This window comes from Bos indicus x Bos taurus, chromosome 21 (genome assembly GCF_003369695.1).
Source record: "Bos indicus x Bos taurus breed Angus x Brahman F1 hybrid chromosome 21, Bos_hybrid_MaternalHap_v2.0, whole genome shotgun sequence".
Taxonomy (NCBI): Eukaryota; Metazoa; Chordata; class Mammalia; order Artiodactyla; family Bovidae; genus Bos; species Bos indicus x Bos taurus.
Genome location: NC_040096.1, coordinates 66,941,529 through 66,954,451, shown reverse-complemented (window position 1 = coordinate 66,954,451; position 12,923 = coordinate 66,941,529). Strand labels below are relative to the sequence as shown.

The following is a 12,923-nucleotide window of genomic DNA, read 5'->3' as shown; positions in this document are numbered from 1 at the left end:
GCATCTTCACTGATGCAGGCAGGCTTTCTCTAGTTTCAGAGAGCGGGGCGGGGGGCTACTCTTTGGTTGCAGTATGCAGGCTTCTCATTGCGACGGCTTCTCTTGTCGCACAAGGGCTTTGGTTCCCGGGCTGTAGAGCACACGCTCAGCAGTTGTGATGCACGGGCTTAGTTGCCCAATGGCATGTGGAATCTTCCCAGATCAGAAACTGAACCCATGCGTCTGCATTGGCAGGCGGATTCTTTACCACTGAGACCCGAGGAAAGCCCTCCATCACACTTTTAGTACACACGGAGCACTCGCCAAAGGTGTTAAGCCTGTAGTCTGGGGACTTGAGCTGTCACTTATTTCAATCAGAGCTTGAGGCATATTTGAGAAAAGAATGAATGAACGGTCTAGCAGATGTTCTCATTTGAGATTTTTTCAAACGTGATTGGACCTTGACGTAAGATGGCATCCACCCTTAAAAGCCTTTGCTAAACGAAGAACTCCTGGGAACTTCCCTGGCAGTCCAGTGGCTAAGACTCGTACTCCTAACGCAGGGGGCCCAGTTCAATCTCTGGTGGGGGAGTTAGATCCCATGTGCTGCATCCAAGGGTTCACGTGCCACAACTAAAGATCCCGCTGCAGCGACGAAGATGGGAGATTCTGGTGCCGCAACTGAGACCCAGGGCAGGCAAATAATAAATATTTTTAAAAAATCTAAAAATGCCTGACTTGGTCTATGAGTGAGAAATTCATCCAGCTGCCCTCTCGCTACATACTGCAGAACTGAGAGGAAGAAATGTGAAGTCTAACTGGCCAGAATGGCTATCATCAAAAAGTCCACAAACAATAAATGCTGGAGAGGGTATGGAGAGAAGGGGATTCTCCCACACTGTGGGGAGGAATGTAAATTGGTACAGCCACTATGGAGCACAGTATTGTTTTTTAGTCGATAAGTCGTGTCTCTCTTGCGACCGCGTGGACTCTAGCCTGCCAGGCTTCCCTGTCCATGGAGTTTCCCAGGCAAGAATACTGCATTGACAGGGGTCCCTTTTACCACTGAGCCACCAGATGGTAAACTGAAAAAAACCCTAAAAATAGACCTCCCATGTGCTGTGCTCAGTTGCTCAGTCTTCGCCGACTCTGCAACCTTTGGACTGTAGCCCGCCAGGCTGCTCTGTCCATGGGATTCTCCAGGCAAGGATGCTGTAGTGGGTTGCGGTGCCCTCCTCCAGGGGATCTTCCCGACCCAGGAATGAAACCCGTACCTCCTGCATCACAGTCAGGTTTTTTACCCACTGAGCCACCTGGGAAGCCCAGAGGGATCATATGACCCTACAACCCCACTCCTGGGCATATATCTAGAAAAAAACATGGTCTGGAAAGATACATGCACCCCAATGTTCATTGCAGCACTTTTTACAATAGCCGAGACATGGAAGCAACCTAAATGTTCATCAACACAGGAGTGCGTACGGAAAATGTGGTACATATATACAATGGGGTATTACTCAGCCTTTAAAAAGAATGAAATAATGCCCTTTGCAGCAACATGGACGGACCTAGAGTGTCATACTGCGTGAAGTCAGACAGACGAGGAGAAATATCATATGACACCTCTTGTATGTGGAGCTTATAAAGAAATGATACACATGAACTCAAAAGAGACTCACAGACTTAGAAAATGAATTTGTTGCCAAGGAAAGCATAGTTAGGGAGTTTGGAATGGACATGTACATGCTGCTCTGTTTAAAATGGATAACCAACAAGCACCTACTCTGTAGCACATGGAACTCCAGTCAGTACTAGGCGGCAGCCTGGCTGGGAGGGGAGTGGCGGGGAGAATGGATATACGGATATGAATGGCTGAGTCGCTTCACTGTTCATCTGAAACTATAGCAATATTGTTAATTGGCTATATCCCAATACAAAATAAAAAGTTAACAAAAATGTGAGGTCTAAGATCTCTCTGAAAAACAAAAAACAAAATGTAGCAAAAGATTTCCAGATGCTTCTGTTACCCAAAAGCTGGGTTCACCTCTAGGTGAGTGTGGACCCAAAAGGCAGCCAAGTCAAAAACTGAAGGAAGGGTGCATTCCTTGCAGGAAGTAAGGAGAACACCAGGGGTCTTTCCTAAAGTGGTGTCAATTCAAACAGCAAAACTGGGGAAGGGGCTTGGGTGGTATATACATATTCATGAAGGGGATTGAGCAGAGGAGAATTCAGCATAGCAGTGGGGCAAAGATGCTGATTGAAATCAGGAGGGTCAGAAAACATCAACATCACGAACCTTTAGGTTCCAGTAGATCTGGTGGAGGGAGTTTAAATTCTGCAAAATAGCTCAAGAAAGCGCTTCAGGCTAATCTTTACCTTTGAAACAGAACTGGGAGTCTTTACAACAGGTTTATTATCTTTGGTACTGTCACTTCTCTTGCCAGATAACAGTTTGTTCTCTGTGCCCTTCAGGTTGTTATTACTGAGCTCTTCCGCCTGCTCACCCCCACTTTAGGCCGCACCGTGTTTGCTCTGAGCTCCAGCTTCCTATTAAGCTAGCGCCGCTGTGGTCTCCCTCCAGTCACCATCACGATCATCTACGAGGCCCTCATCAGCCATGATGAGATGTTCTCTGCCATCTACCACATCCGGGACGTTGCAGACGCACTGTGGTGGACAGATTGTGTCTGGAGGTGAAAGCGAATATGGCCAGCAGGACAGAGGGTAACACCGATGACTCACTCGCTCATCGGTGGAAATTTCTCTGCTGAAGACCCCAAGGATGAAGGTGCTGAAAGCATAGCAATCACTGACACTGATATTGTCATGAGCCATCACGTGCAGGAAATCCACTTCACAAAAGAAGCCTACAAGTGAAACAGGAGAGGAAGGGGGTGGGGCACAACCTTGAAAAGAATGGCAGAGCCATAGGATGCAACATAAATGGTTACAGCCAACGGGGTGCAAGATGGCGACGAGACTTCCACTAGACCTCGAGCCTCAGTATATGCTCATTGTAACGTATCAGCGAGCTAAGTGACATACTCACAGGCGCTCATTAGCATATGAAATTACCCGCCCCAATAAAAAGTGACAACCCCACACCCTGGAGCTGCTCTTGCCTTCCGAGATGGCCCACGCTCCGTCTGTGGAGTGTTTCTCTCTAAATAAATCCACTTCTTACCTATCGCTTTGTCTCTCACAGAATTCTTTCTGCGATGAGACATCAAGAACCTGAGCTTCATGAAGTCCTGAGACCAGGTGTGTGATCTCAGTTAGAAGACCTTGAGCTCAAGTCCCAGTGTGGGTTGCACGGTTTCACAAGAAATGCATGGAAGATTACACGAGGTCAATCAAAGGGACACTTGAAGAAGAGACCAGAAAGACTAAAACCTTTTACGACAGGGGCTGCGGAACAGACCAAGCACATCCTTACTAGATTCAGAAACGATTGGTTCTTTATTAGTGTAAACATGGATTCAGATGGCATGGTTGCTCTGCTGGACTGCTGTGAGGACGGTGTGATCCACACGTGATTTTCTTTAAGGATGGTTTAGAAATGGAAAAATGTGAACAAACTCGGCTGTGACTTTGAACCAACTATCCTCATAACTGGCTGCCTGCTGCTTTTCATCCACACAACACCAGGACTTAGACAACCGGGACTGATGTCATCCTGAGCTTTTCATTTATTTTCTCATTGATTTAGAGCTTCCCTGGTGGCTCAGAGTTGTTGTTGTGCTTGTTTTTTTTTTTTTTTAATTTAAAAAATTTTATTTAATTGGAGGAAAACTGCTTTACAGTGTTGTGTTGGTTTCTGTCATACATCAACATGAATCAGTCACAGGGATACGTGTGGCCCCTCCCTCTTGAAGCTCCCTCCCGCCTCGCACCATATCCCACTCCTCTACGCTGTCGCAGAGCACTGGGTTCAGCTCCCTCCCTCCTTAGGCAAATTCCCACTGGCTCTCTGTTCTACGTATGGCAATACATACGTTTCAGTGCTACTGTCTCCATTTGTCTCACCCTCTCCTCCCTTCCCTGTGGAGTGGAGGTATGGTTTTTGAGGGGGAAAAACACATGTCATGTAGGTTGTCTAAAAATTGTTGTTGTTCAGTCACTGAACCGTGCCCAACTCTTTGCGACCCCATGAACTGCAGCATGACAGACTTTCCTGTCCTGCACCATCTTCCGGAGTCTGCTCAGGCTCACGTCCATTGATGCCCTCCAACCATTTCATCTTCTGTGCTCCCTTCTCCTCTCGCCCTCAGTCTTTCCCAGCATCAGGGTCTTTTCCAGTGAGTCACCTCTTGGTATCCGGAGGCCAAAGTATTAGAGCTTCAGCTTCAGCTTCAGCATCAGTCCTTCCAGTGAATATTCAGGGTTGATTTCCTTTAGGATTGACTGGTTTGATCTTGCTGTCCAAGGGAGTCTCAAGAGTCTTCCCTGACACCACAATTCAAAAGCATTGATTCTTTGGTGCTCAGCCTTCTATGAAGTCCAACTCACACATCCCTGTATGATTACTGGATAAACCATAGACTTGACTAGACAGACCTTTGTCGGCAAAGTGATGTCTCTGCTTTTTAATATGCTGTCTAGGTTTGTCACAGCTTTTCATCCAAGCAGCAAGCATCTTTAATGTCTAAAACTGAAATGCACTGAAACTAAACTAAACAGATCTCATGATTACGGAGACCTGTTCAACGACAAGCATGGTGGCCAGGCTTGGAACACCGGTTAGTTAGGCCCGAAAGGGCTTTTCTCAGGTCCTGAAAGCTACCCTATTTGCTTTCTAACCCTCACTACAGACTGGGCAGCCATCTGGCCGGTGCTTGTCTCCACGCGTGCCGGGATGCGTGTCTCCTTCCGGGTTCCCCAGCTGGACTAGGACGCGTGCAGTAGGCGCTCCATAAACACGCGTGGAATGGCCTTCGCTTTGGCAGCACGTACAGTAAAATCTGAAGGATATAGAGATAGCGCCCCTAAGCAAAGATGACACGCAAATTCGTGAAGCGTTCCGTAAAAAAAAAAAAAGAAAGAAAGAACCGCAACAACAACAACAATTAAAAAAACAAAAAACAAAAAACGTGTGGAATGAATGAACTCCAAGGCTGGATTTCCAACTCTAAGAAACTACTGAAAACCGAGGTACCCCGAGGGCTCTCAGAAGCTCTGCATTGGGGAGCAACCCGCAGTGACATTGGAGAGTATCCTAAAATAGGCCCGAAAGGGGCAGCATGCCCCCAGCGCGCGGGGACTGGGGTACCCCGCCCCGCCTCTGCACTCCGCCCCGACTTCCGACCCAAGTCGAGACTGACTCCGCGATTCCTTCTGTTTGCACGCGGCCCCACGGCACTCAAAAAGCCTATTTTTCAAGACAGTTGTGAAACAAACCCATTAGCTGGAAAAAATAAAAGAAAAAAAAGGTCTTGCTTTTGTGGCCCGTACGGGGATCGAACCCGCGACCTTGGCGTTATTAGCACCACGCTCTAACCAACTGAGCTAACCGGCCACCTGAGCACAAAACTCCGCCGGCTCACTTACCAGATATCCACGCCTGCGCCGCATGGAGCCGACCAAGCGCCTCCCGGCGGAGTCCGCCGCGCCGACTTCCAGCCGGCGCCCGCCGGCCCGGGCTGCAGCCGTCCTCGTAGTCACCCCCATGGGCCAGATAAAACAACTGAGGCCTTTAAGGAGAGGGGAGGAGACTTCTTAGAGCGAATTGGAGGCTTTCACTGGACAAATGCAAGCTGCCCCTGAAACTTAACTGGGGAGTAGGATTCTCCAACTCGGTGCTATTTTTATTCATCACCGCGAATCTCACAGCGTGGAAACTTCGTGTATCAAGGGCATGGCTAAGTCACTTCAGTCGCGTTCGACTCTGTGCGACCCCATAGACGGCAGCCCACCAGGCTCCCCCGTCCCTGGGATTCTCCAGGCAAGAACACTGGAGTGGGTTGCCATTTCCTTCTCCAATGCATGAAAGTGAGAAGTGAAAGTGAAGTCGCTCAGTCGTGTCCGACTCTTAGCGACCCCATGGACTGCAGCCTACCAGGCTCCTCCATCCATGGGATTTTCCAGGCAAGAGTACTGGAGTGATTGCCTTCTCCAATCAAGAGCATTGGGCACTGCTAAATGCAGTTTGGAAAATGCAGAAAACCAGATAAAGGACCAAAGAACCTCCGAATTCCCCACCGCCCCGAGAAACAATGGCTACTGGGGTCTCGGCATCCTTCCTGCCAATCTTTTTTCATTGGGCGGTGTATTAAATATATGCAACCTTGTGAAAAAGAAAATAATTTTTATGTTGCTTTTTGTACTTAATATTCTATTATATGTGTATCTCTAAGTGATTGAAAATGTCATTTTAAGTGGTTCCTCAATGTTTCTTAAGTAAGGCATAGTTTTTCCTCCTCCCTCCTTTTGGAAATGTCTAGAAATTGTCGTCATTTTGCCCTCTTTTGTTAACTAGCACATGAATAAATCATGAAATAGCTGTGGAATGGGCAATGTGACAGCCACTGCAAAGGCATAAGGTCTGTATAAAAAAAAAAAAAAAAAAAAAAAAAACACCCAAAACAAAACAGGAGAAAAGTGCTGGGAAGACAAAACCCAAAGACGTCCATTCCTCCAGCCATGTGTCCCCGGGGTCTCTTGGTCCCTGAGAGGCCCTCGCGGCCAGCGCTAATGCGCAGGTGCTCCAGGAGTGCAGAAAAGGAGCTCCAGCTTTTCCTAGTCTAGGCCTCTGGTCTGATCACTCCAAAAAAACTGCTCCCATGGGAGATGTCTCATCAAGGTTCCCTGTTGCAAGCAACAGAAGCCAAGCCTAGTTAATCTTAACTGAACAGATTTAATTGAAAAGATGTTAAGTAGGGAATTCCCCAGTGGTTAAAACTCTGAGCTGTCATTGCCAAGGCTCCAGGTTCGATTCCTGGTGGGGGAGGAAAGATCTCATAAGCCTCCAGATGCGGCCAAAATATAAATAAAATAAATGTCATGAAAAGATGCACAGGGAACCCAAAGTCCCGGCTCTGTGACAACCTAGAGGGGTGGGATGGGGAGGGAGGTTTCCGATTCATGTTGATGTATGGCAGACACCATCACAATATTGTAATCATCCTCCAATTAAATAGAAGTAAAAAATAAATATCATGAAAAGATGTGAAGTTGTTCACCTCCCCAGCAGGAAGGCTGGAGAACCAAGCGTGGACAAACAGCCACTCAGTCAAAACATGCTCATTCAGCCTGGCCGTGCGCTAAGCCCTGGGACTCGGCTGTGAGCAAAACAGACCTAATCTTGTCTTCACGGAGCTCAGACCTGTGCCTCATCAGCGCAGGCGGCTCGGGCCTCTCAGGGACCAAGAGACCCCGGGGACACACGGCTGGAGGAATGGACGTCTTTGGGTTTTGTCTTCCCAGCACTTTTCTCCTGTTTTGTTTTGGGGTTTTTTTTTTTTTTTTGCATACAGACCTTATGCCTTTGCAGTGGCTGTCACATTTCCATTCCACAGCTATTTCATGATTTATTCATGTGCTAGTTAACAAAAGAGGGCAAAATGATGACAATTCCCAGACACCTTCAAAAGGAGGGAGGAGGAAAAACGATGCCTTACTTAAGGCATAGACAGGTCTGGCAAAGACAGGTTTTAGAGTGCTTAGACAGGCTTAGGTGCCGTGATGAGTGTATTAAACTGGGGTGCTAGTGGAGGGTTGACTGGACAAGTTCCTGGAGACTGGGACGCTTGACTGTGTTCTGAGGGACAAGGGTAGATGGGTGTAAGCCAAGGGGGTAGAGTGAGCTGCCTACGGTGAGCTGTAGGCAGGCATCCTGCCCATTTTGCTTACAGGCGATTGTCCAGAGTCTAGCACGCTGTCTGGAATAATACATGATTAATAAACAGGAGTCAGGCTGTTACTGAACCAAACTTGGGTCCCCTCGTTTGTTCACTGTAAAGCCCACCTACTGCCCCCGGGTCATGGTGAAGGAAAGGGCGACATCTATTGTAGGGAGCCAAGCAAGGAGTCCAGCAGAGCTGGTGCTCGGAATACCCCAACTCTCCAGTGGGTTTCAGCAAAGCATTTTGAAAGGCCAGGTGAGGGAGGGGGCATCACGGGGTATGTGATGAGCTCATACTCAGTTCTCTGATTGGGTGATAGCAGTACCGGGATGGTGTCATGGGGTTAACATTATCGATCCTTAAGCACCAGTAGGTCTGGGGCTTTGCGCTCATGGCCATCAAGATTTTAATTTCTTCCATTTGGTGGTGATTGTTAGCACCTGTAAAACAACTCAGGCGCTGTGCATCAGATACTATTATTTAGGCGCTTCCGAGAGAAGCCAGCACAGAGGACATGGGGGAGGGGGTCTGTCCTGGGGTTCTCAGTTACAAGATGGATAAACGAACTAATTTCAAAATTATCTTACACTTTAAAACAAAGTCAGATAAAGTTATTTCTCTAAGTTCAAACTGTCCTTTTCTGGCCCAGCCCTGATAGGGTTGCCAGATTTAGCAAATACCTTAGCATAAGTCTGTCCTGCACACTACCTGGGGCATACTTATACTAAAGGTGGCCCGTGTGGTAAAGAACCCACCTGGCCAATGCAGGGGACATAAGAGAAGCAAGTCCCATCCCTAGGTAGGGAAGATCTCCTGGAGGAGGGCGTGGCAGCCCAGTCTAGTATTCTAACCTGGAGAATTCCATGGACAGAGGAGCCTGGCATGGGGTCGCAAAGAGTCAGACATGACTGAAAAAGAGACTTAGTGCATATACTAAACCAGTATGTGGTTGATCTGAAATTCGGTTTCAGCTGGCCATCCTGTACTGTATCTGGCAATCCCACAGCTGGAGTAACAGCCGCTTGAAAGACCCCACCTAACCTGCTCATTTCCCCACTTTCTTTTGCCACAGCCTCATCACCCTCTTTCGTGGTTGTTCCAGCCACGTTTCCTGAGCAAGCAAGGCACTCCCGGCCAAGGCCACTCAGGATTCAAGGTCGGGAGACGCAGTGACTAAATATAGCCGGCAGGGGGCACCCTAGACCGACGTAGGGAGCTGCTCACTTGGGTGCCTGGGCTCCTCGAAGTCTGGCGCTGGCAGAAGGCTGGGGCTTTTGCACAGCGCTCTTTTCCAAACCCTTCTGAACTTCTCCGGCCATTTCTCACCCCACTTTACAGGGCTTCCAGGACAAACAAGTCCTAATTTTCAATCTTTGAGTGAACCCAGGTCTCTCACATTGTAGACAGATGCTTTACCATCTGAGCCACCTGGGAAGTCCAGGAAAACACATACATGATCAGAATTACACCCGTATAGTTACATGGGTTTTTAAATATCCAAGGGGTGCTTTGTTGCACGCAACTATCTCAGATTTTAGTTGTTTGCTTTAAAATCAACTTATAAAACTTGTCATTCTGTTTATAAATTGCAGCCTTTGGTATGAAAATAAAGGCACCCCTGTATTCGTCTCCTCTCAGTGTGTGTATTAGTCGCTCAGTCGTGTCTGACTCTTTGTGACCCCCTGGACTGTAGCCCGCCAGGTTCCTCTGTCCATGGGATTCTCCAGGCAAGAATACTGGACTGGGTTGCCATTCCCTTCTCCGACTCAGGGATTGAACTGGGGTCTCCTGCACTGCAGGCAGATTCTTTGCCATCTGAGCCACCAGGGAAGTCCATTCGTTTCCTAGAGGTGCCATAATAAAACCCCACAAACTGGGTGATGAACACAACACAATTATTCGCTCACAGTTTGGAGGCCACAAGTCCAAGGTCACAGTATCTTCAAGGTTGGTTCCCTCTGAAGGTTCTGAGGAAGAACCTGTTCCAGGCCCGCTCCCATACTCCTGGCGGTTTGCGGGCATTCCTGGATGCTCCCCGGCTTGCAGAAGCATCACTTATCTCTCCCTCCGACCTCACACTCATGGATCCCACGTTCCTAGAACAGTGCCAGGCACAGCACACATTCAATTAACTATTTGTTAAATGAATGTCAAATTCACTGTGTTGAGCATTTCACGGCCTTTTCAATCTGGAAACATGTCCTTTTGTCCTGGCTTTTTTTTTTTTTTTCTGTTTTGGCCATGCAGCGAGGTTTGTGGGATCTTAGTTCCCCAACCAGGGATTGAACCCATGATCCTGCAGTAGAGTCTTAACTACTGGACCACCAGGGAAGTCCCCTTTTTACATTTTTCATTTTGACTAGGGGCCCTGGTGCACAGAGACAAAGAAAGAGCAAAGCACTTTCAACATTGAAGCTGAATTCTTGCCAGCCAATTCTGGAAAAAAAAGAAGGGAAGGAAAAAGAGAAGTGAAATGCTTCATTGTACAATATGTACTATGTCAAAGCTGTTAGACAATACAAAAGAAAAATAGACAAACAGAAGGGTTTTTCAGATGTTGCTTCTAATTTGCTACAACAAATAGGTTGATTCAAGGGCTTGTAAAATGTACTTCTTGAGAGTATGTGCATTCATTGGAGAGCTTTTATAAAGGTCTCTTTTAGACACAACAGCTGTAGAAGCACAGGGAGCTGGAAGCCGAAGACCCGGGTCAGAGCCCAGGGGTCCACCAGTGCGTGGGGGACTTTGGTAAGGACCTTCCCCTCTCTGGATCCCCAACAACAGGCCATATGACTTCTACAACCTGTCAGTCTGCCTGTTCAATTCCTCCCTATCACGGATTAAGGTTTACCCTTGTCGTTATTGTTGTTGAGTTGCTAAGTCGTGTCCAACTGTGTGACTCGAACTGTAGCCCACCAGGTTCCTCCATTCATGGGATTTCCCCAGACAAGAATACTGGGGTGGGTTGCCATTTCCTTCTCCAGGAGAATCTTCCTGACCTGGGGATCAAACCTGTGTCTGTCACTTGGCACTTTATCACTGAGTCACCTCGGATGCCCAAGGTTTGCCCTGGATGCTCAACACTCATCAAAAGTCGGCTTGCCCCTCATCACAGAGGACAGACAGAGCAGGTGACAGCTGATGGTGTTTCCTGATTAGTCAAGAACCTCTATCGAACATTTGCTCTCTGCCAGGCCTATTTTAGACCTGATGCAGAATCCAGCCTCCATACACTGATACCAAATTAAATTTTGGAGACAGAGTTCTGGGTGAAGTAGAAAAGAATGGGCTTCCCTGGTGGCTCAGCAGTAAAGAATCCACCTGCCAATGCAGGAGACATGGTGCAATCCCTGGGTCGGGAAGATTACGTGGAGGAGGGCAGGGCAACCCACTCCAGTATTCTTGCTTGGAGAATCCGGTGGACAGAGGAGCCTGGCTGGCTATAGTCCATAGGGTCACAAAGAGTCAGACGTGACTGAAGCAACTTAGTACGGATGCACTTACTGCTATATAACAAAGTGACTCAGTTATACACACACACACATACATATACACAATCTGTTTCATATTCCTTTCCGTCATGGCTTATCACAGGATACTGAACACAGTTTCCCGTGCTATCCAGGAGGACCTTGTTTATTCATTCTGCATATGCCCATTTGCACCTGTCAGTCCCTCCATTCCCCTTTGGCTTGCCTGCTCCGCCTTTGTCTCCACATCTCCTCCCTTCCCTAGGTAGCAACCGTGTGAACCTGCTCCTTGGGACTCAGGGGAGGTCATGGGGGCTGAATGACGTCTATTTCCTACAAACAAGACACTAAAAGGGGACACAGAAAGGCTTTTGTGCCCAGGAGTCCTACAGGGTCTTGTCTGGTTTCAGACTCTGGGAAAAAATCAAACAGCATACTCTAGAGAGACAGAGATGTCGCATCTACTCTTCACTCTTTGCATTGCTCTTTGCAGAGGGTATTTTTATCCTCATTGTTCAGAAATGAGGAAACACTGTCCCTGTAACTCGGCTGGTGTCACCCACTTGGCTCACTGATTGGGGTCACTCACTTGGCTCACTCTCCTACTACTTTAAGAATTTTTCTATTCTCTTCTTGGGAAAAGTTCTTTCACACTTAAAAATCTATTGTTCCATGTGTCTTTTTGCTGGAAAAGTGCTTGGACTCCTCTTTAGCCTGACGTTGACTTGTTTTACATTCACACTTGACCACAACCTCATTCATAACTGCTTTGGTTAACTGCCATTCTTCATGTTCATTTGAATGGCTAATGTTCTTGCTCTTATTTTACATTCCCGCTCTTGCTAAGTTTCCTCTGAGCTACATTTATTATTTTTATATTACTATTATTATTATTTTGGCCATGCCACATGGCTTGTGGGATCTCAGTTCCCCGACCAGGGGTTGAACCCAGGCCCCAACAGCAAACGCGCTGAGTCCCAACCCCTAGGTTACCAGAGAACTCCATTATTTTCTAAAATCAATCTGATTTCTAATATCCATAGGTAGATTTGCGTTTCATCCACCTCATCGAGGTTAACATGTATGAAATTTCTGTCTTTCCTAATTTTTCTAGCTTCTGCCCATTTCCTGCTTTGAACATTAATTAAGAAACTCAGCAGAAACAGATTGTCTGCTAAACATAGCTTGAATCTCTTGAGACTGGAAATTAGGGAAAAGCTAATGTTGGGATACAGGATGAACTGTCTGAGGAACAGTTTCGGAATGAGTCAAAAGGCGCAAGTGGCTATAATTAGGTGGTATTCATGCAGAGCTTTAAAAGCAGAGCTCCAGGGATGCAGGCTGGTTTCATTCACAAGCATCTTTCGAGCATGTGACATACGCCTGGTGGCTATCTGTGCTGAGCGGGCAAGGGGCTCAGGGTGGGCCTCCCTGGAGGAGCTCGCAGCCTGTTATTCCTCATCTGTCAATTCTTCTTTTGTCCTTTAGTGGAAGAGTGGTCTAAAGAAGCAAGGACATAGGCCACACACCTGAAACCCGAGAAGGCTGAACCCGCTGTCTATAAACTCTACAGAAAGACTTCCCAGGCTAATCTGAAGTAGCATTTCCTAGTCGTCTTAGAATTAAATAAAGA

The 12,923-nt window shown here is 47.4% G+C and overlaps 1 non-coding gene and 1 pseudogene across 1 annotated transcript; one reads left to right on the top strand and one right to left on the bottom strand.

Moving 5' to 3' along the window:
* Nucleotides 1-2,577: 2,577 nt before the first annotated feature.
* LOC113879997 lies at nucleotides 2,578-3,709 on the top strand (annotated as a pseudogene).
* Nucleotides 3,710-5,420: 1,711 nt separating this feature from the next.
* On the bottom strand, nucleotides 5,421-5,494 carry TRNAI-AAU. Its single transcript has one exon. It is a non-coding gene; the product is annotated as a tRNA-Ile (tRNA).
* Between the last annotated feature and the right edge of the window lie 7,429 nt (nucleotides 5,495-12,923).